Source organism: Cucurbita moschata, unplaced genomic scaffold (assembly GCF_002738365.1).
Source record: "Cucurbita moschata cultivar Rifu unplaced genomic scaffold, Cmos_1.0 Cmo_Scf00101, whole genome shotgun sequence".
NCBI lineage: Eukaryota > Viridiplantae > Streptophyta > Magnoliopsida > Cucurbitales > Cucurbitaceae > Cucurbita > Cucurbita moschata.
In genome coordinates this window covers 361,507-377,069 of record NW_019268617.1, presented here as the reverse complement: position 1 = coordinate 377,069, position 15,563 = coordinate 361,507, and the positions used below count along the sequence as shown (strand labels likewise).

General features: G+C 40.8%; 1 long non-coding RNA gene across 1 annotated transcript; it reads left to right on the top strand.

Annotated features, from left to right (window-relative positions):
• The first annotated feature begins 2,541 nt into the window (after positions 1 to 2,541).
• On the top strand, positions 2,542 to 9,848 carry LOC111439682. Its single transcript, XR_002709845.1, has 3 exons — positions 2,542 to 2,629; positions 2,749 to 2,753; positions 9,823 to 9,848. It is a non-coding gene; the product is annotated as an uncharacterized LOC111439682 (long non-coding RNA).
• The last annotated feature ends 5,715 nt before the right edge of the window (positions 9,849 to 15,563 follow it).

The following is a 15,563-nucleotide window of genomic DNA, read 5'->3' as shown; positions in this document are numbered from 1 at the left end:
CTTCGTATTTCCATAACTTATTTTTTGCACCAAAGTTTCACAAATAGATTCGAGGACGAATCCTCTTGAAGAAGTGGAGAATGATATGAACCAAGAGACATCAATCATACAATATGCTTCAATGAAGATGTGAAGAAAAGGTTGTCAAAATTATCAAAAGATGTTTCAATTCATGCTACATTGAAGAAGAATAAAGTTTGATTGTTGTAAATTTTGGGTGGGTTATAATTTAGAGTTATTGTATTTTAAGACTTTTTATTTAATTTCGGTTACATTTACATAATGGCTAATTATGGCCATAAAGTGTGAATGTTACAACTTTTGGAATGCCTTTAATAGTTTCATTTTGAGGCTATATAAAGCCATCTATGTTGTATTTGTAATCAGACTTGGAAGATATATCAAAAGAAGCATTTGTGCTTTTTCTTTAGCCAATGGCTAAGTTTCTTTGCAACTCTATGTAGTTTAGGTTGCATGTAGAATCATTCAAGCTCGACATGATCAATCTTGCTTGTGGAGTGATTCGAATCTCAATCAAGTGTTCTTGTCTTGAGATATTTGATCAACAAGAATCATTGAAGCTAGACATGATCGATCTTGCTTCTGGAGTGATTCGAATCTCAAACAAAGTGTTCTTGCCTTGAGATATTCGATCAACAAGGTAATCCGAATCTTATTCCCCTTGTATTGATTCCTTATCTTATCATTTGGTATCAGAGCTTCAGGCTCAAGATCGGATATATGTTTCCTTTGCGTTTCTTCTCAATTTAATTTTTATTTATTTTCATCTTTTTAGTTTTTAATCGACCCAAAGTTCAAAATTCAATCTTTGCTCTATTTAAAATTTTGAGAGGTGAGAATGAGAGCTTCATTTGTGTAAATGAGTGCAAACAGAGTGGCCTAAAATTCCTTGAGTGTATACACGTGAGAGAGTGTTGTGAGGTCCTTTGTATTTCCATAACTTATTTTTTGCAGCAAAGTTTCACAAATAGATTCGAGGACGAATCCTCTTGAAGAAGTGGAGAATGATATGAACCAAGAGACATCAATCATACAATATGCTTCAATGAAGATGTGAAGAAAAGGTTGTCAAAATTATCAAAGGATGTTTCAATTCATGCTACATTGAAGAAGAATAAAGTTTGATTGTTGTAAATTTTGGGTGGGTTATAATTTAGAGTTATTGTATTTTAAGACATTTTATTTAATTTCGGTTACATTTACATAATGGCTAATTATGGCCATAAAGTGTGAATGTTACAACTTTTGTAATGCCTTTTTCATTTTGAGGCTATATAAAGCCTTGTATGTTATATTTGTAAGGTAGACTTGGAAAATATATCAAAAGAAGCATTTGTGCTTTTCTTTAGCCAATGGCTAAGTTTCTTTGCAATTCTATGTAGTTTAGATTGCATGTAGAATCATTCAAGCTCGACATGATCAATCTTGCTTGTGGAGTGATTCGAATCTCAAACAAGTGTTTGAGATATTTGATCAACAAGAATCATTGAAGCTAGACATGATCGATCTTGCTTCTGGAGTGATTCGAATCTCAAACAAAGTGTTCTTGGCTTGAGATATTCGATCGACAAGGTAATCCGAATCTTATTCCCCTTGTATTGATTCCTTATCATATCAAGAGGATTGAATGAATTGCCGGAGTAAGTAGCTCGACAGTAAAGGAGAATGAAGAAAGAGGGGTTACAGTTCAGGCAATGGAATAGCGAGACCGATAGACAGAGGAGAAAGATCAGTTTAAGAAGCTCCCGGTAGTAAAGGAGCGAAGCTGGGAGACAGAGAATATAAGGAGTTCCATCTGTCAAAGGGTGTCGGTTCTCTATTAATCGTCAATCTTTGGTTACAGTTCTGAAAGTGATTGAGTGAAGGAGAATGAATGTTTCGGCCTCACTTCCTTAAGAGTTCAAGAAGGGAATAAAACAAAGAAAGCTAGAAAGCTAGAGAAAGGCTAAGACAGAGAGGAGCGAAGCTACGAGACAAAGGATAGATAGGTTCAAAAGGGAAGGTTCCGGATCATAATCTAATTGCTTTAGAGTTCCAAAAGGTGAAGGAGAAGAGCTAAGATTCCCAGTTGACAAGGAAAGAAGAGAAGGGACAAGTCAAGGCAATGAAATTGTGAGCCCGAGGTGTAGAGGTCAAGGCAAGGAGCCAAGCAATGAGACATAGAGGTGAAGGAGAAAGAAAGACTACTACTATCTATTTAACGAGTTCAAGAAAGAATTATGAATAAGGAGTTCAGACTGGAGAATGAAGAGAGAGTTTCGAAGAAGATCAAGATCAAGAAGGAATCTTGAGGATTTACTGACAGTGAACGATCATTGATTCTTTGATAGGATTGACTTCTACTTCTTAATTACCTCGGCCCTAAATACCTAGATTTGATCCCCAAAAATACGGGGGGAGGGGGGGGTATAGAATTTATTTAATTTAAGTTCCAGCTATTAGGGGAAAACCGCTTTTAATGTTTTACAGTTATATGTAGATGGAATTTATTTGATTTTTGCTGCTGCTATTAAGGAAAAACCTCTGACGAACTTTTACAGTTATATGGAGATACAAAAGATTTTCTATCAGCGGCTCGACTGTAAAGGAGAGGATCAGCAATGGAATTGTAAGACCAACAATGAATAGGTTCAGGAGTTTCCTTTACTATCAAGATGGAATCGGAGAATGCATAAGGAGTCTTGACTTGTAATAGAGGAAAGGGAGTCAAAGAAGGCAGAGGTTCAGGTTCAGTAGTTAAGTCTCATTAATTCTTGAGGTCAGTCTTTCCTTTCAACCACTTGATTCATAAGGAGAAAGATCAGACAGAGACAGAGCTTAGATTCCCAGCCAGTGCTTACAGTGAAAGAGAAGGGAAAGAACAAGAACTTATGCTAATACAATAGAATAGAGAGAGGAAAAGGAGTTCAATGACCTCAAATACCGAGAAAATGGCATAGCCCTCAAAATAGGGAGAGGAGTCAACTTCACTCTCATTCATCCTTCTATGAGTCTGATAAGATAAGGAATCAACTACAAGGGGAATAAGATTCGGATTACCTTGTCGATCGAATATCTCAAGCCAAGAACACTTTGTTTGAGATTCGAATCACTCCACAAGCAAGATCGATCATGTCTAGCTTGAATGATTCTTGTTGATCAAATATCTCAAACACTTGTTTGAGATTCGAATCACTCCACAAGCAAGATTGATCATGTCGAGCTTGAATGATTCTACATGCAATCTAAACTACATAGAATTGCAAAGAAACTTAGCCATCGGCTAAAGAAAAGCACAAATGCTTCTTTACTATATTTTCCAAGTCTCATTACAAATACAACATACAAGGCTTTATATAGCCTCAAAAATGAAACTACTAAAGGCATTCCAAGAGTTGTAACATTCACACTTTATGGCCATAATTAGCCATTATGTAATTGTAACCTAAAGTAACTAAATAGTCTTAAAATACATTAATGAAATACAATAACTCTAAATTGTAATCCACCCAAAATTTATCATATGAAACTTTATTCTTCTTCAATGTTGCATGAATTGAAATATCTTTTGATGATTTCAACAATATTTTCTTCACATCTTCATTGAAGCATATGTTATGATTGATGTCTCTTGGTTCATATCATTTTGAAGCATATGTTATGATTGATGTCTCTTGGTTCATATCAGAGTCTTTCCTTTTTCTTAGTGCTAGCTTGACCGAGTGAATAACATAGGCAGCAGGTTCAGGCAGGAGAATTCTTCTTTCTTACTTACATTCTCGTCAGGTTCCGGTGAATGGGCTTGGCCCTCTTCTCATCCAGCTTACCTAGGAAAAGAAGAAATAAGGGCCGGAGTGAGGTTCGTAAACTAACTCTCTCTCATTCATAAGGAGTAAAGTCTTTACAGTTCATAAATAGGTTCAGGAATCAATCGGAAAAGGAGCGAAAGCAGTGAGACCAAGAAAGAGGGAGAGGAGTGAAGGAGTTTCCCTTACTGGTCTTGAAGGGAAAGAACAAGAACTGATGCTAATAGAGGCAGAGGTGACGGTTACGGAGAAAGAATCCATCAATAGATAGGGTCAGTAGTTTAGTAAGTATAACTCATAAGTAAGGTGCGAAGCAAACATTCTTGAATTTGTTTACAGGAGAGGAGTAAATTCATTAGCTGCTTGACCTCCTTAAAGAATCCATAGGTGAAGGAGTGAAGGATACTTAATAAGTAGGTTCAGTAGTTCAGGCAATAATAGAGGCAAAGGAAAGGAGTGAAAGCCACTCGACCGAGAGGGAGAGGAGCGAAAGCCAAAGAATGAAACAAAGGAGAGGCAATTCAATTGTGAGACCCGGAGGGCGACGAGGCGAAGACACGAGAAGAGGTGGTTCAGCAAGGGCAGGGTCATTAGTTAAGTAGTAGGGAAGGGAGAGGGAGGAGTAAAGATCCGTTAAAGAATTAATCTTTATTACAAGGGGAGGAGGAAAAGATAGATTGAAGAATACTCGGGGAGTGAGACAGCCAAACAAGGATCATCCCAGCCAGAAGTGAATCCGCTTACCATCTGTTTACTGTGAGTGTTTGAACGGAAAGAAGAACAAGAACAGAATTCAGGGAATAGACTCAAAGAGCGAATCATCCTCCTGCCGCTTTACCTCGTACAAGAAGAAATAGGGTCAGGATCAAGAAGAAATGAAATAGGTTTCGGAGCTTGACCTTCAGATCCTCCTGTTTACCTCCTCCTCGACAACTGATAAGATAAGGAATCAATACAAGGGGAATAAGATTCGGATTACTTTGTTGATCGAATATCTCAAGGCAAGAACATTGTTTGAGATTCGAATCACTTCAGAAGCAAGATCGATCATGTCTAGCTTCAATGATTCTTGTTGATCAAATATCTCAAGACAAGAACACTTGATTGAGATTCGAATCACTCCACAAGCAAGATTGATCATGTCGAGCTTGAATGATTCTACATGCAACCTAAACTACATAGAGTTGCAAATAAACTTAGCCATTGGCTAAAGAAAGCACAAAGGCTTCTTTTAATATATTTTCCAAGTCTACCTTACAAATACAACATACATGGCTTTATATAGTCTCAAAATGAAACTATTAAAGGCATTCCAAAAGTTGTAACATTCACACTTTATGGCCATAATTAGCCATTATGTAAATGTAACCGAAATTAAATGAAAAGTCTTAAAATACAATAACTCTAAATTATAACCCACCCAAAATTTACAACAATCAAACTTTATTCTTCTTCAATGTAGCATGAATTGAAACATCTTTTGATAATTTTGGCAACCTTTTCTTCACATCTTCATTGAAGCATATTGTATGATTGATGTCTCTTGGTTCATATCAACAACTCTCTCTCAATAACATCAGGTAATATCGATTACGGTTCAGGAGTGCACTCTCATTCATCTTTCGTCTTTCCTTTCAACACTTGATGATTCATAAGCAGAAAGATCAGAGCTAAGATTCCCAGTTGTTTACAGTCTTCTTTCGTCTAAACTTGATTAATAAGGCAAAGGTTCAGTAGCTTGACCTTCTCTTACAGTGAAAGCAAGAAAGAAGCAGCCGAGATTCAGGAGAAAGAACAAACACACCTATTACCGAGAGAAAGAGTCTTTGAAGGGATCTTGCTTGAGTTGGTTGAGTCCTTCCTTTCAACACTTGATTCATAAGCGGAAAGAGAAGTTCAATATCAGGTTCAGGGTCAGGTAATATGGGTTCCCCGGAGAATGCATCTTGTCTGGTTTTCGTCTTTCAAAGCAACCAGCTAATTAATATCCCTTACTGTAAAAAGGAGTTCAAGAATAAGGTTTCGGTTCAGTCTTTCCCTTTAATTACCGAATGAAAGAAGAAGAAGGTTCACGAGAGAATAGGAACAAGAGAAGGAATCCTTCGTCCATCTTGACTTTCAACACTAATAAGGGAGAAAGAGTATACGGAAATCAGGGAAGGGAATATCGTAAGCCGGGAAAAGAGTGAAATCAAAGACCTATTATCGAGGGAAATCAGTCAAAGAATAAGAATACATAGGGAAAGGGGCATTTATCGTAGAGGGGCGCAGACGCTCGAACATCCATCCTTGAATTTTCTTAGTTTACCAGTGGTTGAAGGTAAGTAAATGAATATGCTCGCAATGAATAAGGAATCTTTCCTTGGATGATTCAAAATTCTTCTTTTCCTAATGAGATTTCCTTGTTATCAACTCTTAGCTTACTACTCTCATCTGATTTAATAAGGAAGAAAAAGAGAAAGAAAAGAAAGGGGGATAGGAAAATAGTTAAGATTCCCTGTTTACAGTTAAAGAAAGAAGGTGAAAGAGAGAAGTTCGTAAACAAATAAACACCTATTACAGAGTGAAATCAGGTTCAGGAGAGAAGTTCGTAAACAAAGCAAAGACCTATTCTATTTTCAGAGTGAAATCAGTAATAGTCCCGGAAATGGAATTTCTGTTTACCGAGTGACAGAATAAATAGGTTCAGTAGTTCACTCTTAGTCATTGAATATGCTTGACCAGAGAGTAAAAGAGTGAAAGAATCATCCTACATACAGTTTACCTCCAGAAATAAGGGAAGGATTGGTTTAGGAGTAAAAGAGTTCGTTCAATCCATTAATCTTTAGTCTTCTTTATACAGTTCAAGAATAGTTTTCAATCAGCGAGAGGAAAGAAAAGCAAAGAGACCAGCCCCATATCTCCTACCTGTTCCGGAGAGAAGTCGAGGTTCAGTAGTTTACATTACAAGAGAGTTATCAGTTCAATCAGGGAATATCAGAAAAGAAAGATCAGACTATCTATTTAACGAGTGAAAGAGTGAAGACGAAGACAGAGGGGTTACAGTTCTTCAAGTTATTGAGTTCAGGGGTTTACAGTTAAAGAATCAATAGGGACAGACAAGAAGGAAGCGTATAAAGTAGCTCAATAGAGGGTAAGGCAATGGAATTGTGAGTCTTTCCTTGCAGTTCAGTAGCTCAGAGTATAAGGTGAAGTAGCTAATTCATTTACTCGACTAGAAAGTTCAGGTCATGAAGGAAAAGTAGTTCACTCTCATTCATCTTGAGGCTTTCCACCCTTGTTCAAGACTAGGTGATATGAACCAAGAGACATCAATCATACAATATGCTTCAATGAAGATGTGAAGAAAAGGTTGTCAAAATTATCAAAAGATGTTTCAATTCATGCTACATTGAAGAAGAATAAAGTTTGATTGTTGTAAATTTTGGGTGGGTTATAATTTAGAGTAATTTAGAGTTATTGTATTTTAAGACTTAGAAGATATATCAAAAGAAGCATTTGTGCTTTTCTTTAGCCAATGGCTAAGTTTCTTTGCAATTCTATGTAGTTTAGATTGCATGTAGAATCATTCAAGCTCGACATGATCAATCTTGCTTGTGGAGTGATTCGAATCTCAAACAAGTGTTTGAGATATTTGATCAACAAGAATCATTGAAGCTAGACATGATCGATCTTGCTTCTGGAGTGATTCGAATCTCAAACAAAGTGTTCTTGGCTTGAGATATTCGATCGACAAGGTAATCCGAATCTTATTCCCCTTGTAGAGATTCCTTATCTTTTACCTTTCTTTTGTAGCATGGAAAATCAAGACGACAATACTAACATTACTGATGCACGATTGAGAGAAGCACAACAACGAACTATGGAAAGACTAATTCGAGGAATAGAAGAGTTGACTGATCGAATAGGAAGATTGGAGATTCAAAATCAAGCACGACAGAGGATTCCACAACCTACGCCCTCAACCGATACATATGAAGGCGACAATTCTGATCACCACGAGGATAATCCACATGCGGTTGGTCCTGGCTTGATGCGAGGGAGAGACCATGGAAGAAGGTATCATAATTTACACCAATCAAACTTTATTCTTCTTCAATGTAGCATGAATTGAAACATCTTTTGATAATTTTGACAACCTTCAATCAAACTTTATTCTTCTTCAATGTAGCATGAATTGAAACATCTTTTGATAATTTTGACAACCTTTTCTTCACATCTTCATTGAAGCATATTGTATGATTGATGTCTCTTGGTTCATATCACTAGGTGAAAGAAGGTGAGTTCAGTAGTTAAGGCAATGGAATTGCGAGAACGATAGGCAGAGGAGCAATGAATGAGACCATAAAGAATACGTTCAGGATAATGAAGAGGAAAGGTGCGAAGCAGCTCAACGACAAGCAGTGAGACCTTCTTTACAGCGAAAGAATCCAGAGGTTTAGGGGAATTAATCTTTCTATCTTCTTTCCCCTTTCTCTTTGGCTCATTAATAGAATAGCAGTAAGTGTAGCTCGATGAGACCGTAATAGGTGAGGGTTTCGTAAGCTTAGCTGCCTTACCGAGTTCAATCAGTCAAAGGTTCATGAGCGAATCAGTTTCCCCTTTCCTTACTGTAAAGTCTCATTCTTGTTTCATTCGATGATGATGATTCCGGTTCAGGTTCAGTAGTTATTTTGTTTACCTCGTGAAAGAAAGGAGAAAGAGAAGTGAAAGAAGGATCAGAGTAAGAAAGAATGAATCTTGCTCGAGTCTTGACTTCCTGATATGAACCAAGAGACATCAATCATACAATATGCTTCAATGAAGCTGTGAAGAAAAGGTTGTCAAAATTATCAAAAGATGTTTCAATTCATGCTACATTGAAGAAGAATAAAGTTTGATTGTTGTAAATTTTGGGTGGGTTATAATTTAGAGTTATTGTGTTTTAAGACTTTTTATTTAATTTCGGTTACATTTACATAATGGCTAATTATGGCCATAAAGTGTGAATGTTACAACTTTTGGAATGCCTTTAATAGTTTCATTTTGAGGCTATATAAAGCCATCTATGTTGTATTTGTAATGAGACTTAGAAGATATATCAAAAGAAGCATTTGTGCTTTTCTTTAGCCAATGGCTAAGTTTCTTTGCAACTCTATGTAGTTTAGGTTGCATGTAGAATCATTCAAGCTCGATATGATCAGTCTTGCTTGTGGAGTGATTCGAATCTCAAACAAGTGTTTAAGATATTTGATCAACAAGAATCATTGAAGCTAGACATGATCGATCTTGCTTCTGGAGTGATTCGAATCTCAAACAAAGTGTTCTTGGCTTGAGATATTCGATCGACAAGGTAATCCGAATCTTATTCCCCTTGTATTGATTCCTTATCTTATCATTTGGTATCAGAGCTTCAGGCTCAAGATCGGATATATGTTTCCTTTGCATTTTTTTTTTCAATTTGATTTTTATTTACTTTCATCTTTTTAGTTTTGAATCGACCCAGAGTTCAAAATTCAATCTTTGCTCTATTTAAAATTTTGAGAAGTGAGAATGAGAGCTTCATTTGTGTAAATGAGTGCAAACAGAGTGGCCTAAAATTCCTTGAGCGTATACACGTGAGAGAGTGTTGTGAGGTCCTTTGTATTTTCATAACTTATTTTTTGCAGCAAAGTTTCACAATTAGATTCGAGTAAAAGAAAAGAGCTACTAAACCCATTTACCTTGGGCAATCAGGGATATTAACATTAGCGGCTTTGAAAGACTCAACTCAAGAGGAATTAGACTGTAAACAAAGCCGAAACCGACACCCTTTGACTATTTATTCTTTTACTCGATAATGAGGAAGGAAAGAGATGAATGAGACTGAGCTAAGATTCCCATTCCCTACAGTGAAAGAAAGAAGGAATAAGGAGTCGAGACTGACTGTGAAGGAGAAAGAAAGAAAGAACCACCTATTTATAGAGGGAAAAGGAGTGAGCTTCGCTTAATCTCATTTGAAGAGTCTCATTAAGCAGAATCCAAGGAAAGCAAAGAGACAGAGTTTACAGTTAAAGAAGAGAAGGCAGAGGAGAAGGAAGGAGCGCAGTGACACAATCGCGCTTTCGAAGGCAGCGGACTAGCGATTGTGCGGCACTCACTTTCCAGCGACAAGTGAGTTAAGCCAATTTGTTCTTGCGTCGCCTACGGCCAAGCGACGTACGGTCGAGCCTCTAGCCTCGGTTTTAAAAGAAGGTTTTGGAAAACGAGGAGAGAGAGAGATTTTGGAAAGAGAGATTTTAGAAAGAGAAGTTATATAAGCAAGCAAGAGAAAGATAACAACGTCTTAGCATATATAACCTTGGGTAGGGAGAAGTTGACGACTAGTCATATCCCCCTATAGTACATTCTGGGCCATTTTAGTTCTGGTAGGCCTAGACATGATATTTTTGAGGTGTCATACGCTCTAGAATTACAAAAGGAAAAACACTAGAATGAAAAGACATGACAAGGGTTTGGCTTGTCATGGGCATGCGGCCATGGGCAACACTAATTGGTTGACGTCCCTGTCAACCGACTATTTTCATACCTTGCGATGTGGGTGGCGGCGGAGTTCAGCTCTTCGGCGCGTTCCCAGCTTGTTTCCTCTGTAGGGAGATTCTTCCATTTGACAAGGAATTCACGAATCGTTCGTACAGGTCTTCCTATCTTCCTAACCCTGTCGGCTAGGATCTCTTCCACTTCCTTTGTTTCTTTTTGCTTCAGATCGATGTTCGGTCTTGTGGTTGCATTTCGTTGGTCGTCGTCTGGATCAGGGTGATAGGGCTTCAAGTTGCTCACATGAATGACGGGGTGGATTTTCATCCATGCGGGTAGTGCAACTCGGTAGGAGGTAGCCCCGATCTTTTTAAGGACTTCAACCGAGCCTTCATATTTACGAACTAGTCTCTGGTCCTTTCGGCTACGAAATCTGATCTGTTCTGGTCTCAGCTTGATAAGGACTTGATCTCCTGCACGGAATTGAAGGGGGCGACGCTTCTTGTTCGCCCATTTCTTCATATGCTTGGAAGCCTTCTCTAAATATGCCCGGGCTATATCTGTCGTCTGCTTCCATTCTCTTGTAAAGTTGTGAGCTTGAGGATTTTTTCCTGCATAAGGATGATCAATAATATGGGGTAAGGCCGGTTGTCGTCCACTTACAATTTCGAAGGGGCTCTTCCCTGTAGATGAGCTGGTTTGACAATTGAAGCAAAATTGGGCGACATCTAACAATTGTATCCAGTTCTTTTGGCGAGCGTCGACGAAGTGACGTAAGTATTTTTCGAGCAAGCAATTGAACTGTTCTGTCTGTCCATCGGTTTGAGGGTGATAACTCGAGGAGATGTTTAAGGTTGTTCCCAAGAAAGCGAATAACTCAGTCCAGAATGTCCCAATGAATCTGCCATCCCTATCACTGATGATGCTCGACGGAATGCCCCATAACTTTACAACGTGTTTGAAAAACAGTTGGGCTGTGAGTTCCGCCGAGCATAATTTGAGAGTGGGGATGAATGTCGCATATTTTGAGAATCGGTCTATAATAACCAAGATGGCGTCATATTCCCCGACCTTTGGGAGGTGTGTTATGAAGTCCAGAGATACACTTTCCCAGGGTCTTGTTGGCACAGGTAGAGGTTCCAAGAGTCCAGAGACTTTGGATTTCTCGATCTTATCCTGTTGGCAGATGAGGCACGTCTTGGTGTATTGCATGATGTCGTCTCGCATGTTTGGCCAGAAGTACCCCTTCTTTATTAGGGCGTATGTTCTTTGCCACCCAGGATGTCCGGCCCACAAGGTATCATGACATTCCTGAATGAGTTTCTTCCTTAGTTCTCCTGTTCTTGGGACGTACAATCTATTTCCTTTGGTTATCAAGAGGTCCCCCTCAATCCAAAACTGCCGTGTCTTTCCAGCCTTAGCTAGTTCAACAACAGCTTTGGGCGATGGGTCTTTGTGTAAATGTTCCTTGATGATGTCGCGCATCGATCCATCGATCTTACTTGAATGAATATGGGCTAACATGCACAGGGCCGCATGTTCGCCCTTCCGACTCAGCGCGTCGGCTGCTTGATTACTCTTTCCTGCTTTGTGTTCGAACTTGAAGTCGAATTCGGCCAACGACTCCTGCCACCGGGCTTGTTTTGCTGTTAATTTTGGTTGATCAAAGAAGTGGCAAGTGGCGTTGTTATCCGTCTTCACTACGAACTGTGATCCTAAGAGATACTGTCTCCAGACTCGAAGGCAATGGACTACAGCCAGCATTTCTTTCTCGGAGACAGTGTATCTTCGTTCGGCATCGTTGAGCTTTCGACTTTCGTAAGCGATGGGGTGGCCTTCTTGAATAAGGACTCCACCAAGAGCAAAGTCGGAAGCATCGGTTTCTACTTCAAATGGCTTTGTGACGTCTACCAACCCGAGGACAGAACCCCTCGTCATGGTTGTTTTCAGATTTTTAAAGGCCATTTGACAATCATTCGACCACGACCAAGGGTGGTCTTTCTTCAACAGCTCTGTCAATGGGGCGGCTCGTCGTGAAAACCCTTCGACGAACCGCCTATAGTAGTTGGCTAGTCCTAAGAAGGACCGCAACTCAGATACGGAAGTAGGAACCTTCCATTCTTGGATAGCTTTTATCTTGTCGCTATGCATACTAATTTGTCCACATCTGACGACATGTCCAAGGAAGTTGATGCATGTTTGTGCGAATGCACATTTCTCCTTCTTCACATACAGCTGGTTCTACCGGAGCTTGTCAAACACTAGCTTCAAGTGCACTTTGTGTTCCTCGAGGGTTGTGCTGTAAACAACAATGTCGTCGAGGTATACTATGACGAACTGATCCAGGTATTCGTAGAAAACCTGGTTCATCAACGTGCAGAACGTAGCTGGGGCGTTTGTCAAGCCAAAGGGCATTACTAGGAATTCAAAGGCCCCATATCTTGTTACACACGTCGTCTTGGGTTCGTCCCCTTCGGCAATACGTACTTGATAATATCCTGATCGTAAGTCCAACTTCGTGAAGTACTTGGCCCCGTGAAGTTGGTCGAACAAGTCGGATATTATCGGTAGAGGATATTTGTTGCGTACTGTCACCTTGTTTAAGGCTCTATAGTCTATGCACAGACGCAACGTCCCATCCTTCTTCTTCTGGAACAGTACGGGGGCTCCATAAGGGGCCTTTGCCGGGCGAATGAATCCCGCCTTCAGCAACTCATCCAGTTGTTTCCTCAATTCGGCTAGCTCGGGCGGAGCCATCCGGTATGCGTTCTTTGCTGGCGGCTTAACCCCGGGGAGGAGCTCGATTTCGTGGTCAATGCCAAGATGAGGTGGTAGTGTTTGTGGTAGACTCTCTGGCATTATGTCGGTATAGCTGTCTAGTACTTTCTTGATTTCCTCTGGGACAGTCTCTTCGGTGGTTGCTTCTTCTATCAGTGGTATGGCCATGAATGTAGGTTCCTCTCGTGCGAGTCCCCTTTTCAGTTGTATGGCCGAGATCATTCGAAGATTACCTGGTTTCTTGATGCTTGCAGGTATTACTGTGGGGTTACGGTCGGTGATCACCAAGCATTTTGCCAATGGCATTGGGATGACCTTGTGTTCCAGGAGGAACTCCATCCCAAGTACCACGTCGAAGTCGTCCATGCGAACCACGACAAGGTCTAGCTCTCCAGTCCAATCCCCTATTTTGAAGGGGACTCCTTTGGAAACTCCCACAATAGGCAAGGCCTCGGAGTTGACAGCTTTCATTTTCCCCGGGTCTTTTCCTATGGTGAGTCCCAATCTTCTGGCTTCTTGATCGGCAATGAAGTTGTGAGTTGCTCCAGAGTCTATCAGAGTGCTCTTGCTCGGTTGAGAGTTTATTGTGGCATCTACAAACATGATCCCTTTCTCTATTATCTCCTTCGGTTCGACTTTCCGTTGGAGGGCTGAAAAGAATTTGAGTGCGCCCATTCGGGGGTTGTCGTGATCTTCCTTCTTGTCTAGCAAAGTCTCGACCCTTGCCTCATTGCTCTCTTGAATGGACACTTGAAGTGCAGTGAGGGAGGCCCGATGAGGACAGTAGGATACCTTGTGGGGGCCTTTACACAACATGCATTGCAAAGGCGTCGTCGGGTGGTTCTTTTGATGGTGGTAAGGCCCTCGAGATGTCCCTGCTTGATTGTTTTGAGGAGGTCTATCCGTCCATCCATTCGGTCTGTTGGGGCTTCCATTTCGATGGCCTGGTGGTCTGTATGGTTTGCCCCCATTGTTTGGGGCTGGTGTCGCTCTTCTTTGGGATCCTGCTTCGTTCCCACAGTCTACGAGTCTCTCGGCGCAGGCCATTGCGGCAGCTAGGGTTTGGACCCTGTTCTCATGTATCTTTGTTTTGGCCCACGGCTGTAGACCATTTATAAAGAAGAACACCTTGTCCTTCTCTGCTGTGCCCCTGATATCCAGCATCAGGGTTGAGAACTGTCTGACGTAGTCTCGTATGTTTCCAATGTGTTTCAGGGCTACTATTTTCTCCATTGCTATATGCCCTGCGTTTTCGGGGAGGAATTATTCCCTCAACTCTCTCTTGAGGTCCTCCCATGAGTCGATGGTGCACAATCCATCCTCGATGTCTTGCACCTTCGTACGCCACCACAGTTTGGCGTCGTCTATGAGATACATCGCGACTACAGTCACCTTCTTGTCGTCGGTACAAGCCGTTGTGGCTTTGAAGTACTGTTCGACGTCAAAGATGAAGTTCTCCAACTCTTTGGCGTCCCGATTCCCTTTGAAGGCTCTAGGGTCTGGGAACCTTAGTTTGTTGGATCCTGTATTAGTTTGTCCAGCCGCGACACCTTCCACGGCTTTCATGGTGATTTCAATTCGAGTGCTCATGGCGGCCATCCTTTCTTGAAGGTCGTCGACTGTTGTTCTGAATTCATCAGCCAATCCATTGAACAAACTCATCATTGTGTTTTGTAGTACGTCGAACTCTTCGCCACGTCCCTCTTTGTGTGCGACAGAGCTATCCGGACTATCAGACGGTTTTGGGCTGCTCGTAGGGGCAACCCTTTCTTCGAGCGAGGTCACTCGAAACAACAGTTCTGCGATTGGCAACCCATCCAGGCGGTTGCCCATTGCGTCGACTTGGACGACTTTCTCACTCAGTTCGGTCACCCGTGTTTCCAGGAAACGGAGGGTGTCAGGGACTTCTTTGAGGAACAGCATTTCCTCCTCTATTAGCGTAAGCCGGTCGGCTTGTGCTTTGGGTGTCGACTTTGTCGTCGACATGATCTCGGTCTGTATGACGTTACAGAGCTAACAAAGCTCTGATACCACTTGACACAATCGCGCTTTTGAAGGCAGCGGACTAGCGATTGTGCGGCACTCACTTTTCAGCGACAAGTGAGTTAAGCCAATTTGTTCTTGCGTCGCCTACGGCCAAGCGACGTACGGTCGAGCCTCTAGCCTCGATTTTAAAAGAAGGTTTTGGAAAACGAGGAGAGAGAGAGATTTTGGAAAGAGAGATTTTAGAAAGAGACGTTATATAAGCAAGCAAGAGAAAGATAACAACGGCTTAGCATATATAACCTTGAGTAGGGAGAAGTTGACGACTAGTCATATCCCCCTATAGTACATTCTGGGCTATTTTAGTTCTGGCAGGCCTAGACATGATATTTTTTAGGTGTCATACGCTCTAGAATTACAAAAGGAAAAACACTAGAATGAAAAGACATGACAAGGGTTTGGCTTGTCATGGGCATGCGGCCATGGGCAACATGCCCTGGA